The sequence below is a fragment of the Erpetoichthys calabaricus genome, chromosome 5, assembly GCF_900747795.2.
Source record: "Erpetoichthys calabaricus chromosome 5, fErpCal1.3, whole genome shotgun sequence".
NCBI lineage: Eukaryota > Metazoa > Chordata > Cladistia > Polypteriformes > Polypteridae > Erpetoichthys > Erpetoichthys calabaricus.
Genome location: NC_041398.2, coordinates 34875197 through 34892576, shown reverse-complemented (window position 1 = coordinate 34892576; position 17380 = coordinate 34875197).

The following is a 17380-nucleotide window of genomic DNA, read 5'->3' as shown; positions in this document are numbered from 1 at the left end:
TGTGCCCTGTGTTGGCTGGGATTGGCTCCAGCAGACACCCGTGGCCCTGTGTTCGGATTCAGCGGGTTGGAAAATGGATGGATGGAATAACGTCTGGGTCAATTTACATATCATTTATAGAGTTTTAATATCTGAGAAATTCATTTTTGGCAAATATTTTGTGATCCAAGTCTTGCATGAAAAGCATACTTATTTTTACCTGAATATCACAACACCGATCTTTTATTCTTGCGGACAACACTGTATTCTGGCAACGGTGTTGATGGCTGCCAGAGAAACAGGACCCAGAATCCTCCAGGGTTGTAGTGTGTGATGTCAATGACGCAGCTACATTTGTGAAGAATACTTGCGATCGTTTCGTAGCACTTTTCAGGTTGGAAACTTATTTTACTGAACTCTCGAGTGCGATTCTTGTTTCACCCTTGTTGATCCTTGCACGTCCGTCTCTAGTTACAGCTTTCTCCTGGTCCTTAAAATAAAAAAACAACCCCAACTGTCATTTGCACAGAGAATTATGATATGTTGACACCCTCACCGACAAAGCAGATAAAGAAAAATTAATATAGACAGACAGACAGACAGACAGACAGACAGACAGACAGATAGATAGATAGATAGATAGATAGATAGATAGATAGATAGATAGATAGATAGATAGATAGATAGATAGATAGATAGATAGATAGAAAAGGCCCTATATGATAGACAGACTAGCTAGATGTGATGGCACTATATTATAGGCACTATTTATAGATGGACATTATAAACTATGTAATACATGGATAGAAATGAGTACATTATGCATATATAAACACTGAATGGCCACTTTGCAACAAAATTACAATTAATTAAATTATTCTTTGAGATTAAATCAGTAAATCAGTAACCACTATAAGGGATATTCAAACCTGGAGCTTCAGTACAAGCAGGGGATTTTGATAGAACAGATGAGATGGGTCATAACAGTAGTTGTCCAGATATTATAATTGTTAAAATGAGGAGTTTTATCGACAGGAACAGTTGGTGAATAGCTTCAATGAGGTGGACTTTGGAATATTTGGGAGGTCCAGCTCCCTAGTATCAGGCTCAAGGTTAACGGATGGTAATGAGAGAAATGTGGCAGCTCTTTCTGGAATTACCTGTCAAACTTTAACCCTCCAAACTAGATGAACACATTTAATATAGTGTTGTGGAGATTGATTTTTTTACATTAGATATGTCTTCTGTTTTGCATTTATCTTAATTGTATATTTGTCATTAGATATGTTTATGATGTCTTGTTAATTTAGTACATGTTGATTAATTAAATGAACAGCTCATCTAAATTGTGAATGGCACTACAATATTAGACAGTCATGATGCTGGCATTGGCTGAGTGGTGCTTGTCGCTCGTCCCCAGCTACAGACCAAAATATCACGAGGGTATCTGAGCTACTAGAAGGCGGGGTGCCATAAAGTCTCAAAAATCCAACATGTAACAGTATAGACAGCAGCGTGGATGGTGGGTGGGGTGTTTCAATGTGATATTTAGGGTGCTTAGCACAGACAGCTCCCTGACCTCCTGGAGCCGGGCCTGATGCAAGTGCTGTAATTGTTTCACTACACTGAGTACATATGATGATAAATTTGGACTTAAAGTTTACAGAGTTATTACGTGGCAGACCTTAATGTTAACCAACCTTATTTTTAACTGGGTGTTATGGATTATTATGACGCATATCTGTATCAAACATTCAAATAAACTCATGCTTTTGTCTTAAAGAAATGGTTCTTTTTACCTTCAGCCTGTGAGTAAAGCAAAAATCTTACTGAATGGCAAGCAAAGCAAACAAATGTTCTGAGAAATGTGCAGACTGTAAATTGCACAACAGGGGAGCTGAACCGCTGCAGTCAGGACTGACAAAGACAAATACAGAACCATTCATCCACTTTTAAACCTGCTCAAACCAATTTAGGGTCAGGAGGACCATAGACAACTCTAGGCATTAAGCAGGGGGCCAGTCCATTCATCGGGGTCACTTCTGTACCCCCAAACTGTACTCAAACCAGTGTACCCTAAAACGTGAAGCTCCTTCTTAACACCTGCACAGATTACTTCGACTAATTCCAGTCTCTAGAAGAGAGCAGGCTCTTAGCACTTTGCGTTTTAAACGTGTATCTTGCATGCTCATTTCTGTACTTTCTACTGTTTTTGTGGGGAAGTTTTTTTTCTGTTTTTATTAATTGTAGAGCAGTGAAGGCAGCCTCGGTGCCCTACATATTCCTTGATTAAACGGCACACCCGATCGCGAACTCCTTTGGTTGACTGTGTTACCTTAATAACAAATGCGTGCGCACACACACACACACACATCGGACAGATCAGATAGTTCAAGATGGGAGTAGAGCGGTATATTAACGAGCACAATGCCACGCATTAGCGAGGGCAAGAGGCCGTTGGCTTCGTGTAGTGGACGGATCGCATGTCTTGGACATGGGCTCCTTCGGCCAGTTTTCAGCCATCAGATTGCCCAGGCCTGTGCTCTCTGTGACTCCCACTCTCCACTGTCACTAGCAGGTCACCTGCAAGTCGAAGGGCTGACACGACCATTAGGCGAATCCGTCCCTTTAAATGACCACAGCGGGGCTGCGCCTTTTCCTCCTTCGCGTAGGGATGCGACACCCGAGTAGGGCAGCACTGATCTCTTCTTCTACTTGCTCCCCTTCGCCTGGCACACATCCCACCACTGTCCCTCTCCGGCGTGCACCCAGTGACTCTCGGCTCACCTAAAGGCTCACTTGCGTGTCCTCCACACCCTGCCCGCCAATACTGACATACCACTTTATAAAACCTGCACCGCGTCTTTCCCAACCCGCCATCCCATTATTCGTAAACTGAAAGACAAACTGGCCTTCCACGACCCCGCAGAGAAATCCAAATCGCTCCTCCATCGGCTACTGCTGCTGCTGGTGCTGCTACTGCGTGCTCTCGCAACGAATGCTGAGCGAGCTCAACGCCGCCTCTGCCTCCGCCTCCGCGCCCAGACGGAGTCACACGCCACCTAGCGGGCGGAACTTCACTGATTCGTCTATCTGCCTGAGAGAGGCGAGGATCTGCAAATCTGGAGCTTTCTACTGTAGATCTATGGTGACACATTATTTATTTATTCATTTATTCATTTATTTCTTTATTTCACGGCACTTATATGTATGTATGTACCGTATATATGTACCGTATGTTCTGTATGTATGTCCCAAATACTCCTCCATATAGATCATAGCTGAACGAGCGGCGGTGGTCTTACACGAGAGCCCCGTATTGGCAGTAGTGCCGGCTGCTTTGGGGTCAAGTTCAAGTTTATCGCATGGCGCTCAGTCAGGAGCCGGGGCTTTACCTCACTCCGTTATGAGGGGTTTACATGAACAGAAAACGATCCTCTAAGGGTATATTTACACTGCATATCAGAACCTTCTCTGTATCTATTATATAGTTTCTTTACCATCGATACATTACAACATTAGAAAAAAGCTGTGACAAGAACAAGCCACTCAGCCCAACATGCTCGGCCATGCTGTTTACCTCGATTGTCCAAAATAACACCACCTCCAGATCTGAAGGTCTCCGATGCCTTGCTCTCGCACCACCTCAAAGATACATCAGTTATTCAGCGTCTTTCACATCTATTATGCCTTTCCAATCTATCTGTAATATTACATAAAGTGCCATTCATATGTACGTGTATTACAGAGCACCTTTCATATCCATCTATTCCTATATATTCTCTAGTGCCCTTAATATCTTTTATATAGCACATTTCCTATCACCGTATTATGTACAGTAATGCCTTCCAAACCTATCTAGTGACTTCAATAGCTTTACGTTTTTTTGGTTTAACAACTAAAATGTGAGTTAAAATCATGTAGACCGTGCTTACACTCCCAAACTTGAAGTTGAAAGGCATCTGAGTGCATTTGCACACCATCTGGCATGACTGGTGTCGAGTCACATTGGACAGTAATTGGGTGGAATAAAAAAATATTTTTTGTCTTTTTTAAATTTCAGATTTGTATATATTTGATTGTTGATTTATATTGAAATAAATTACATAGAAAAAAATAATTAACAACAAACCTAAAAATCTGCAAATGCACACAGAAGTTTTAGTGGCCCCAACTGAACTAGCGTGAGGCTCCATTAAGGTTTGGGACGCCTTGCTCATGGACAACTCATCTATTGGCATGAACTCAACATACATGTTTATTATTTTAGGCAGACGTTGTAGTGGGCTTTGAAGTCTCCAGCTGCCTCATTTCAGCCTCCAGTAGATGATCCCAAGTCATTAAACCTAGTGGGCTTCAAAAGCAGTAGTAAATAAAATGGAAGCCATGAAAGAAATAGACTGGAATGGACACATCTAAAAAGTGCATGGGGACAGGTAATTATTGTAAACATTTGACAACAAAATTATTTTGGTGAAAAACACATGTGAAATATTAATATTAATTTGCATTCATATTGGTTTTGAGAAACTCTCTCTATATATATAATCCAGTGTATGTCTATCTGTCTAACTGTATGTCTGTCTGCTTTTCACGAGAGAACTACTTAATGGATTTAGATCAGGCTTTTTTCTAGAATTTGCTTGATTTTGCGACTTCTCTCATTGCGCTAAGAATCATAGTTCGCTTGCAGGCGCGATATATTCGAGCTAATCCGAGACAGAGGCTGCAGGCTGAGGGGAGGGGGAAGAGTGATGTCAGGTGTAGGGAGCCAGGCAGGGCCCTCCTTACTGTCCTGTTATACTTCTATGAAGGAGGGCTAGCCAATAAGCAAGTTGCATCTAACAGGTTCCCTTTATCGCTGTCCATAATTTGAACAGCGTTTAAGTCAGTGAAGGAGTTATAATTACTAATATGTGTGTGTGTGTGTTTGCATCAGCTACTGGATCTGCTCTTTCATTTTGATGGTGTCCCATAAAACACCTTGCATAGCACAGACAGAAATTTCAGAGATAAAAGAAAACTGAAAGTTGTTGGCAGTTTCACACCAGTTAGAAATGGAGCAACATGACTGACATAAAAAGTCACCATGTGATGGGAGTTGGAAAGAAAACTATAAATATGTGGTACATGATGGGTATGGTGCCATTATATAGACAGAGGTGAAAGACACTATATAATTATTAAAGTGACAGAAAAATGCCAATAAAATGAAAGATGGACTGCTGAGCATCTCATGTGGCAAGGCAAAACTTCAGGACGCACTTCTCAGTCTTGATCCAAGTAATATTATTCTATGCACATGTCCAATGTGCAATTTTGAATATTCATAAGGATGGTTTACAGCATTACAGAATCCTGAGGTGGGAGTCTGTTGCATAAAATAAAAAGCTGATGGAGCCGCCATTTATTTATTTACTAATTTGAAAATGTGGCCACAATGTTAACAAATTTTGAGGGCCTCTGCTATAGATTACAAAAAGTAGGTGTGGCACAATTGAAGTAAAATAAATCTACTAACCCCCGAGGCAGTAAAATTGTGAATTATAAACCATCCATCCATCCATTATCCAACCCGCTGCTGGAGCCAATCCCAGCCAACACAGGGCGCAAGGCAGGAAACAAACCCTGGGCAGGGCACCAGCCCACCGCAGGGCACACACACACACACACACACTAAGGACAATTTAGAATCGCCAATGCACCTAACCTGCATGTCTTTGGACTGTGGGAGGAAACCGGAGCGCCTGGAGGAAACCCATGCAGACACGGAGAGAACATGCAAAGTCCACGCAGGGAAAACCCAGGAAATGAACCCGGGTCTCCTTACTGCGAGGCAGCAGCGCTACCACTGCACCACCGTGCCGCCCTGCATTATAAACCATCACCCCTGGCAGGGGTTGAAAGCTCAGGAATAAAAACTACTTTATTCATTTTTTCTCCCTTTGTGGATCTCCAGCTGCAAATATATATATATATATATATATATATATATATATATATATATATATATATATATATATATATATATATATATATATATATATATATATTTATATATATATATATATATATATATATATATATATATATATATATATATATATTGTCACACACGTGCACATGGGAGGTAGCTAAAGGGCTTGAGTGAAGGCAGTTCTGAGGCATGCCGGGATGTGGCAGAGTGCACTGACTGTTTTTCTCCCTTCCCTGTAGACCATTCACGGGAAATTCCACCTGGCTCTCTTGACGTCACTTCCGGGACAGAGCCAATGGAAGGAGATCTTGCCGGCTCCGGCCCCTGGGATGTCACGTCCGGGCTTGAACCAATGGATGAAGAACATGAGCCCGATCCTTATGATCTCACTTCCTGTCTCCCCGTTTAATAGCCTGCACCTTTTCCCTATTCCCTCAGTCTTGTTTTGGACTCGGTTGTATGCACATCAGTGCTGTATATTTTAAGAAAGCAACTTTGCAGGCAGGATACCAAATTATACAGGTCGCTGCCCCAAACCTTTATATGACTCTGTCTCGAGTTTGTGACAATATATATATATATATATATATATATATATATATATATACAGTAATCCCTCGCTATATCGCGCTTCGCCTTTCGCGGCTTCACTCTATCGCGGATTTTATATGTAAGCATATTTAAATATATATCGCGGATTTTTCGCTGCTTCGCGGGTTTCTGAGGACAATGGGTCTTTTAATTTCTGGTACATGCTTCCTCAGTTGGTTTGCCCAGTTGATTTCATACAAGGGACGCTATTGGCAGATGGCTGAGAAGCTACCCAACTTACTTTTCTTTCTCTCTCTCTTGCGCTGACTACCTGTGATCCTGACGTAGGGGGTGTGAGCAGGGGTGCTGTTCGCACACCTAGACGATACAGACGCTCGTCTAAAAATGCTGAAAGATTATCTTCACGTTGCTACCTTCTGTGTGCAGCTTTTAAGTATGCTGCACGGTGCTTCGCATACTTAAAAGCTCAAAGGGCACGTATTGATTTTTTTATCTGTCTCTCTCTATCTCTCTCTAACTCTCTCTCTCTCTCTGCTCCTGACGGAGGGGGTGTGAGCTGCCGCCTTCAACAGCTTTGTACCGGCGGTGCTTCGCATACTTAAAAGCCAAAAAGCCCTATTGATTTGTTTGCTTTACTCTCTGTTTCCTTTGAAGAGGAAGATATGTTTGCATTCTTTTAATTGTGAGACAGAGCTGTCATCTCTGTCTTGTCATGGAGCACAGTTTAAACTTTTAAAAAAGAGACAAATGTTTGTTTGCAGTGTTTGAATAACGTTCCTGTCTCTCTACAACCTCCTGTGTTTCTGCGCAAATCTGTGACCCAAGCATGACAATATAAAAATAACCATATAAACATATGGTTTCTACTTCGCGGACTTTCTTATTTCGCGGGTGGCTCTGGAACGCAACCGCCGCGATGGAGGAGGGATTACTGTATATATATATATATATATATATATATATATATATATATATATATATATATATATATATATATATATATATACTGTATATATATATATATATATATATATATATATATATATATATATATATATATTTGCCTCCCGGGTCCACCCTGCTTGGACTTTGCATGTTCTTCCCGTGTCTGTGTGGATTTCCTCTGGGTGCTCCGGTTTCCACCTACAGTCCAAAGACATGCAGGTTAGGTGCATTGGCAATTCTAAATTGTCCCTAGTGTGTGCTTGGTGTGTGGGTGTGTGTGTGTGTGTGCCTGTGGTGGGCTGGCGCCCTGCCCGGGGATTGTTTCCTGCCTTGTGCCCTGTGTTGGCTGGCACTGGCTCCAGCAGACCCCTGTGACCCTGTAGTTAGGATATAGCGGGTTGGATAATGGATGGATGTATATATATATTGTGGCAAGAGGCTGGGTGTGGCACCCAGCTGGGATGCCCGGAAGGACCAGAGGAGGGATTATGTCTCCTCCAGACCTCAAGGGGGCGACCGCCCTGGTGGCTGTGGGGATCACGTGAACTGAAACTGAGCTTGGATGCTCAACCCTATAGGGGCCCGTGGTCACCGCCAGGGGGCTCCCCAATGCCTGGAAAGCCCTGGTCCTCAGCACTTCCGCCACACCCGGAAGTGCTGGAGGGAAGATGACCAGGGACACCCAGAGTGCTTCTGGGTGCGCAGCCGGTACTTCCGCCACACTGGGGAGTGCAGGTGGAAGATTATCGGGAGGCACCTGGAGCACATCTGGGTGATTATAAAAGGGGCCGCCTCCCTCCATTCAGTGGCTTGAGTCGAGAGCGGACAAGGATGGAGATCGGGAGGAGAGGAAAGGAGGTGTCCTGAAGAGAGAGTGGCATCAGTGAGAGAGGCCTGAACTTTGGGGGAGTACTGGAGTTGTGTGTGATTCACTTGTACATAGTATTGTAAATAAACGTGTTGTGGTGCTTGAAACGATGTCTGCCTGTCTGTGTTCGGGCTTCTTTCCACTATATATGTATATATATATATATATATATATATATATATATATATATATATATATATATATATATATATATATACATACAGTGGAACCTCAGTTTGCAAGTAACTTGGTTTATGAGTGTTTTGCAAGACGAGCAAAAATTTTTAATAAATTTTCACTTGATAAACGAGCGAGGTCTTGCAGTATGAGTAGTTTGCTGAGCGTCATGTGATCACAACTGAGCTGATGGTTCTTCTCTCTCTCACTGCGGGATTGGGGGCAATCGTCTCCTATTCTCCGTCTGAGTCAGCGTGCCTCACTCATATAGTCAACATCCGTACGAGCGTATAGTGTTTACTACAGCATTAGCATTGTGACTGTGTGCGCACGTGTGTGTGTGTGTGTGTGTGTGTGTGTACGTGTGCTTGCGCGCGCTTGTGTGTGTGTGTGTGTGCTGTGACGTGCGAGTCCCCGTCTTGCACCCTAAAACACGAAGCTGAGTCTCAGTACTTTAGCAACACAAGCTTTATTCAGCTTGAAACAGCAACAGTGTGGTTATTTATACACAGACACAGCAGTCAGGCAGGGCCCTGCACATTTATAATGTTCCTTGTTCCTTGTATCACCCATTGACGGCAGGCGCTTATAGTGTGTCCGCGATCTTTTCGAAATCGCTTTTACGGAGAACTGCTACAGCGCTGGGAGACTGCGATTGCTTTGGGACGCTCTTCCGCGTGTCGTCCCGTTGGGTGCAATCCCACAAGAGTTTAGAAACTAACTCACACCAGCCATGATTCTTTTCAAAGGTAAAGTGCAAGTTAATTTGTTTTATGTAATTTTACTTTATATTTTGTATTAATCATTTTTATATGAATAGTTTTGGGTTGTGGAACAAATCATCTGAGTTTCCATTATTTCTTATGGGGAAATTCACTTTGATATACGAGTGCTTTGGACTACGAGCACATTTCCGGAACGAATTATGCTCGCAAACCGAGGTTCCATTGTATATATATATATATATGCTGTATATATTTTTGCATACATTGCACAACATTGCTGTTATTTCCAGAACTGCATCCTGTTTTTTTTTCCTAGTTATGGGGTGTATACATAGTTGGTCATGTATGAGGGGAGCCTGGTGGGATTGTGGGTGAGGCTAGAGGAGAAAAGGGTGCTGTTAAAAAACAAAAGAGAGAGCATTTGGTTGGAAAGAGGTGTCTAGCAAGTTTTCTTTCAGATGTAACAATTTCTCTATGTATGTTTCCAGATTAGGTTGCATTCTGCCTGCCGACTACTCACCACACCATAGCATTGCCCTCCAGCAGTCACAGCACTGAAGGGAGTTTATCCTAATACAATAACTGCACACTCAGCCTCACCATGCTGTTTCAGGAATTCACCTTTAGCTGTTTCATTTCCAAATTTAAATCAAAGGAAAAGGCAAAATAAGAGATAATTTACAGGGAAAGAAAGCTCTGAAGTGTCCAGACATCAAGTGAAAATGTGAAGACATATTTTACTTTATACAAACCTTTACCATTCTATATATAGGGCTATGTAAGATTTGTTTTTACATTTGGATAAAGTGATCAATCAGTGACCTGCTCAGTCAATGGATGGCTATTGAACTGGAAACTGGCACTGACTTGCCAATGGAAGAGCTACTAAGCTTACTGTAATGCAATAAATAGAATATCCAGAAGAGTCATCAACAGAAAGAACGGTACAACAGAATAAATATACTAAAACATTCAAAGGACAGAACCTGGTGCTGGCCAGACCAGAGCATTTTAGTTAGTAGCAGGCTCCTAAAAATACAAACAGAAAGACGCTGTTGTTGGCAAAGCTCCATGGCAATGGGAATGCTGGCAGGAGTCCTCTGCCATATCAGTGCCAAGGCAGTGTGTTGTATATGTAAATGACTTCACACTTCATGCTTGAACTGAACAACTATCATCTTTGTGTCTCATCATCAAGTGGGTATTGAAGCAGAAACATCGAAGACTGGATGCCCTTCCTGACACCAACCTCCTTTAGTAACCATAACTACACACAAGTGGGAAAGAGCTGAGAAAGTTAGTTAGGGGTGGAGGAATGGTTGATGTCTTCGGTGATGTCAATGTAGGAGGAAGTATCAATGGTGGTCAGGCTGGCAGATGAAGGATAGTTAAAATTTTCTGGCAATGGTGAGGCTAAACCAGTGATCTACTCTGAGTCTATTGCTTTTTGTTATACTGATGAAAATGGTGACAAGAAAAGTGCATGAAGGATTGGCATTGAAGCTCTTGTTTAAGCTAATTTGGACAGCAACGAGTGAGGTGGAATTAAAGGAGAGGATACTGAGTGGAAAGCTAAATTGGAAGCAAAAGGCCTCAAGGAAAATGTTGGAGGTGAAGTGTCAGGCAGAGTGGAAAAGATGAGTACAAGGCCACATGATATATACCATAGAAGTGTTGGGAGAAACCTGACCAACTGAGTGAGTGCATAAAAGATGAAGAGAAGTGAAGAGATGTCTGAAGGTGGGAAGTGCGACTTTCGAACAAAGTGTGTGAGAAGGGTGTAAAATGGTGATGTGGCAAATATAAAGTTAGGCATCAGTGATAAGGGTGTTTTGGAGAAAAGTAGGGACATTTTGCTACCTAACAGACAGAGGTTTGGGTACAATACTGAGTGGCACAGTTAATGAGTGTTACAACTCCCTGCAAAGGAACTGATGTACTGAGAATAATAGACACCACAGAGAAATGCCAAGAAGGTGAAAGAAATAAACAGGAGCTTGCAGAATTGATGCCAAACTCTGAAAAAGAGTCCAGCAAAGTCAATACACTGAAACAAAAATGATAGTTTAACAGAAATGTTGAAATATTCTTTCAACAGTTCATCTTAATGATCTCTACTAACTTTGTAGCTTGTTTTAATGAATTAATGCCAGAGGGTGTGTGCCACCATCTTACATAGGCAGGAGAAGATTACATAATATTTCAATTGACTGGTAACAGGTATAGTAACTACGCAATATTGTTGTGGCAACACAAAGAAAAACACAAAATGGCCTCAACTATACCAAGGCTAGAAACAAAATGGCATCACCAAAATAATAAAAGAACAAGAAAAATAAATCTAAAAATTTCAATGAACACAAAACTCAGATTCAACCCAGTGAGGCCATTCTTGAGAAATGCCGTCCTTAACGTGTGTGCTCTCAATGGTGAGAATGAGAGTGAAGCACAGAGAGCGTCTCCCACTAGCAATGACAGCTGCAAAGAACTTCCTGCTTACCCCACAGAATATTAATGATTGGATTCACTCCCAGGAGAGATGGCAAGTTAGTGTTGTATTATAGGAGAAGATTATGTTTTTATTCCTGCCATATTTCATAATCACAAAGGAGAATTGAGAATCATCTTTTCATATTGTGAGCTGTGTTGTACATGATTAATTCTTACATGTATTAACTCTGTGACAGAAAATTGTTGCCGTCAGAAGTAGTGAGTCAATATGGATGAAAACCAGTGTGCAGAATAGGTGACATATGACTGTTGATAGACAATAGATAATTTCAAAACAGCAGCAAAGTAATTGATTTATTGCTCCACAATAATGCAACACATAGGGTTATTAGTTGTGCCATGTGTTAGAGAAGGTGTCCTGTAGCAGATTACAGCCGTACAATCAAGAATTTTTAGCTGTTCCTACAGTGTGGTGGAGAAGACTGCTTTTAAATAGACACCATCCAACCTCTGCTCCTTAGGGACAAGCTGACAGAGATGGGAGTAGATTCATACCTGGTGGCATGGATCGTGGACTATCTTACAGACAGACCTCAGTATGTGTGGCTCGGGAACTGCAGGTCTGACATTGTGGTCAGCAACACAGGAGCGCCGCAGGGGACTGTACTTTCTCCGGTCCTGTTTAGCTTATATACATCGGACTTCCAATACAACTCAGAGTCCTGCCACGTGCAAAAGTTCACTGATGACACTGCTATCATGGGCTATATCAGGAGTGGGCAAGAGGAGGAGTATAGGAACCTAATCAAGGACTTTGTTAAATGGTGCGACTCAAACCACCTACAACTGAACGCCAGCAAAACCAAGGAGCTGGTGGTGGGTTTTAGGAGGACCAGGCCCCTCATGGACCCCGTGATCATCAGAGGTGACTGTGCAGAGGGTGCAGACCTATAAATATCTGGGAGTGCAGCTGGATGATAAGTTGGACTGGACTGCCAATACTGATGCTCTTTGCAAGAGAGGACAGAGCAGACTATACTTCCTTAGAAGGCTGGTGTCCAGGGCCGGATTTTCCTATAGGCTAACTAGGCTTCAGCCTAGGGCCTCAAGATCAAGAGGGGCCTACATTCAAATTGTTAGCAAAATTAAAATTACACTATTCTAAAAACAGTGAACACTAAAACACTGAACCGAAAATAAGGAGAAATTCTACGCATATGACTAATAAACAAATATAAAAATGTATTGGTTAAGATCAACGCATTAATTTTCCACATAGGTTAGTACCAAGCACAACATGTTTCATTTAACTTATTGATATATATCACAGTAATGATGTATTTTATTATCTCTCATGTAATTTACAAACTTAAAAATGGAAGGTGAAAGGGCCTCATAAGTGGAATAGCCTAGGGCCTCTTTTCATATAAATCCGGCCCTGCTGGTGTCCTTCAACATCTGCAATAAGATGCTGCAGATGTTCTATCAGACGATTGTGTCAAGTGCCCTCTTCTACGCAGTGGTGTGCTGGGGAGGCAGTATAAAGAAGAGGAACGTCTCATGCCTGGACAAACTGGTAAGAATGGCAGGCTCTATTGTAGGTACGGAGCTGGAAAGTTTGACATCCGTGGCAGAGCGATGGGCGCTGAGCAGGCTCCTGTCAATCATGGAGAATCCACTGCATCCACTAAACAGTATCATCTCCAGACAGAGGAGCAGCTTCAGCGACAGACTGCTGTCACTGTTCTGCTCCAGTGACAGGCTGAGGAGATCGTTCCTCCCCCACAATATGCGACTCTTCAGTTCCACCCGGGGGGGTAAACGTTAACATTATACAAAGTTATTGTCTATTATACCTGCATTTTTATCACTCTTTAATTTAATATTGTTTTTTATCAGTATGCTGCTGATGGAGTATGTGAATTTCCCCTTGGGATTAATAAAATATCTATCTATCTATCTATCTATCTATCTATCTATCTATCTATCTATCTATCTATCTATCTATCTATCTATCTATCTATCTATCTATCTATCTATCTATCTATCTATCTATCTATCTATCTATCTATCTATCTATCTATCTATCTATCTATCTATCTATCTATCTATCTATCCCAGACACACTTACTCAGGGAAGAGTAACAGCAACACAAGGTGTTTTCTGGAGATATACTCAGGACTGGAAAATGTCCTACTCTAAAAAGTTTAATGATGGTGTCATGATTGTAACCATTCAACTGAGGTTATAGGAATCAAATTTAAAGGAACATAGAAAACGGTTCCTGAAAATTCCAGTATGATAATTTGTCAGTCTGTTTCCTCCGAAGCTCTGATGTGGCTGACCTGGATAGAGATCAGTGACCTACAACTTGACTGCCTACTCCTCCACTTACCTGCCATTCACTGGTCCACATTTATATTAGATTCACCAGCTCTACCAGATGGAATGACTTCACACACTACCACCAAAAACTTCACTACAATAAACTCTATTCAAACTCCAACTCCCTACAGTTTTCGTGTTTTTTTTTTTTTAAATTAATAATAGGATTTCCTTCATGTCTCATCACAGTCACAGCTCTAACAAGCAGCCGAGGAGGGTGCCCCCCCTGCATTAAGTAAGAATTTTACTAAATTAAACACATAATGGATCCACCAATGTTCCACTTGTGAATACCTTCTCATTTCCTTTCCAGTGTTAATCACTTGATCATTAGCTCCAGTACATAAGGGTTCAAGAAACCCAATACCATTCCATGACAGTCCAGGTTGCTTCAGCCTGACCCCATGTCTCACACAGTTTCATTTCATTTTATCTCATTTTCCACTGCTTATCTAAAACAGAGTTGCAGAGGCAACAGTCATAGCATTGAGGCCCATATGTCCCTTTCCCCAGCCACACTTGCCTACTCATACTGAGAGATCCCAAGGTGTTCCCAGGCCATCTGGAGATGTAAAAGAGTACCACATGCAAATGACAATGACAAACATTCATTTACACATGTTTTATATGGAATTCTAGTTCTGTTGCTTCAGCTTCATGACCCTGCTCACCTGACCTGTTCCCGCTCAGTCAAACTGAACGCTGACCGGTGATGGTTTTCTCATTTCAAGTAATTCCAAAGAGTTTTGAATTGGATTTGGGATGAAGTTCTGATGAGGCCACTCAAGGACAGTCACCTTCTTGTCCTTTGGCTGTGTGCTTTGCATCACTATCATAGTAACAGTAGCAGTGGCAGTGTAGGGGGACACATGACCTCCTGTATATTTAGTGCAGTGGGAATTAAAATTTTAGATGCATCATGATTCTTTCTTAGATGATGCACAAAACTGTATAACTGGACTTCTACATAGGCATATGAATGAACTGAAAAATATTCATAGTACAAAATATTTCAGATAAAAAACAGGACAATGTGAACAAAAGGATAAATATAACAACATAGCACATCTTTGGAGCAACAGACCTCAGAACAATGAACTGTCATGCATGCGTGTCTGAGGATACACTTCTGGACTAGAGGGGGCGCTGTTGCAAACAGCAGCATCTCTTTCTGTTTCCACAGCACAGAGAAGATGCCCAATGACTGCAACTGACTCAGCTTCTTCAGGACAGAGGACTATATATTTGGAGATGCCATCTCATTGAGGACTGACACTCGACAGGGAGAAAGTTCCAGTTCAGATCTGAAAGTCTTTATGAGATTGGCATCATCCCCTCGTTTTGATTTATATATGTCTTCATGCCCTGTTTATTTTTAAATCAATAAAACTGGGTGACCTGGTTGGTGCTGTAACATTTATCTGTATCCAGTGTTATAACTCACACAACCACAGGAGTTTGGGAAGAATATAGAAAAAATATACTGTAATATTCATGCATCCATCTGTCTTCCTACCTTGCATATCCATAACATTTTTCTTCGATAAATTTCAAACGATTATCGTAAAAAACAACCAGTCACTCAAAGTGGGTATTATACTGTAGCAATAAAAATGCCTTAATAAAAACAAAATGTAGCCCATCTCATATAATGCAGCTGGCATAATTGCTAGTCAAACAGAGCAGACCTAACAAGCCTAGCATGCGACTCAGAGTCTCCCACTTTCACATGTTCAGACAGCAGGTGACCACATTAAAAACAAGGTGTGAATTCACTTGGGATAGGGTCGATTAAACCACATGCTGAGGTGGTGACTAACGAATAGCAGTGTCCGGTTGAGAGATGATAAATGTGACAAACGATTAAACCCCCAAAACTTACATCGTAAGAGTAACGTGTGCAGGTCTCACTGTGATCACCCTCCAGGCATGATGTGGACACTGGAGACACATCTTCATATGAATATGTTAATTCAAGTAAATTATATCAAGATATAAACCAGATAGAAAATATGTGATACCGAGGAGAAAGGTGAAGTGAAACACAGTAGTAATAGGGACACCTTTATGTTAGATTAAATGGTTTAGGACACACTGAAATTCATCATAAAATACTACTAGGGGGCTTTGCCCCCTGCTCACTTCACTCGCCAACCCCCGTGTTTAGTTTTCCAGATAAACACCTTAAAGATTTTTGTTTTCTTTGAATTGCTGCTATTTCATTAGTTTCAATTTTATTTCAGAACTTCTTTAAAAACAATATTTGGAATCTTTAGAGTCCCAACATGCTGAATCTTTTAAATGAGGTCAGTGAGACATGTGTTTAATGTCTTTGTACCATAATTCAGGACAGGTTTCTGTGTTTGGAATTTCAGCACAGACAAAACGATCCACATCATCAGCAGTTAAGAATTTTTTTTGCAAAGCAACCAATAAACGCATGTGAGGTAAACCCCGTTTTTGAAATTCTCTGACTTAAACTTCAAAGCCTTACGATACAGTATTTACATACTTCAGACATATCACCTATGTCCATATATTTGATCTCTATTCGCCTTTTTGTTATTTCTCTGAGTAATAATTTCTCTTTGTTTGCGTTAATGCGATGTTTATTTTCTTTGTTTATGTTTTTTTCTGCTTTCATATTCTGTATCTTACTCTGCATGTGTTTAGCACCTATGTTTTTTTTGTGTCTTTTGAATTCCACTGTTTTCATTATCTATAACCTGCTCTGCATGTGTTTGGCCTCCTCGTTTTTGAACCTCTTTATGACGTTTTACTTTGTTTTCTACTCTTTGTCTTTTATTTCTGACCTCTCTTTGTCCTGCTGTTTTTTCAATTACACCTGGTCCGTGGTGATTATTTTCCATTTTTTTGAGTAATAATTTCCTTTTGTTTGTGCTAATGCGATCTTTACTATCTTTTTATGATACTGTAGCGACCTCTGCGTCCAGCTTGAAAAGAGAAGAAGTAAAAAAAAAAAACAGACAGACGTAGTAAAGTCCCACAAAAGCTTTACTTGAACAATCAAGAAAAAGAACACCGACTTTGTAACCCCAAACACAACCTTCTAGCACCCTCTCCAACCCCTCCTTCTGTCCCAGCCCCCCCACACCCTTACCGCATCAATCAATACCCCGCTGTAAGTCTTCCGTGCAGTACTCCGCCCTCCCTCAATAGAACCTAACAGTCACTCAAAATAAAAAAAGGCTTCAACCTGCCTGGGACTCTACAATACTTTCAAATTTTTCCTGCTTTCATATTCTTTAACTTTCTCTGCATGTGTATCGCGCCATCGTTTTTTTGACCTTTTCGAATTC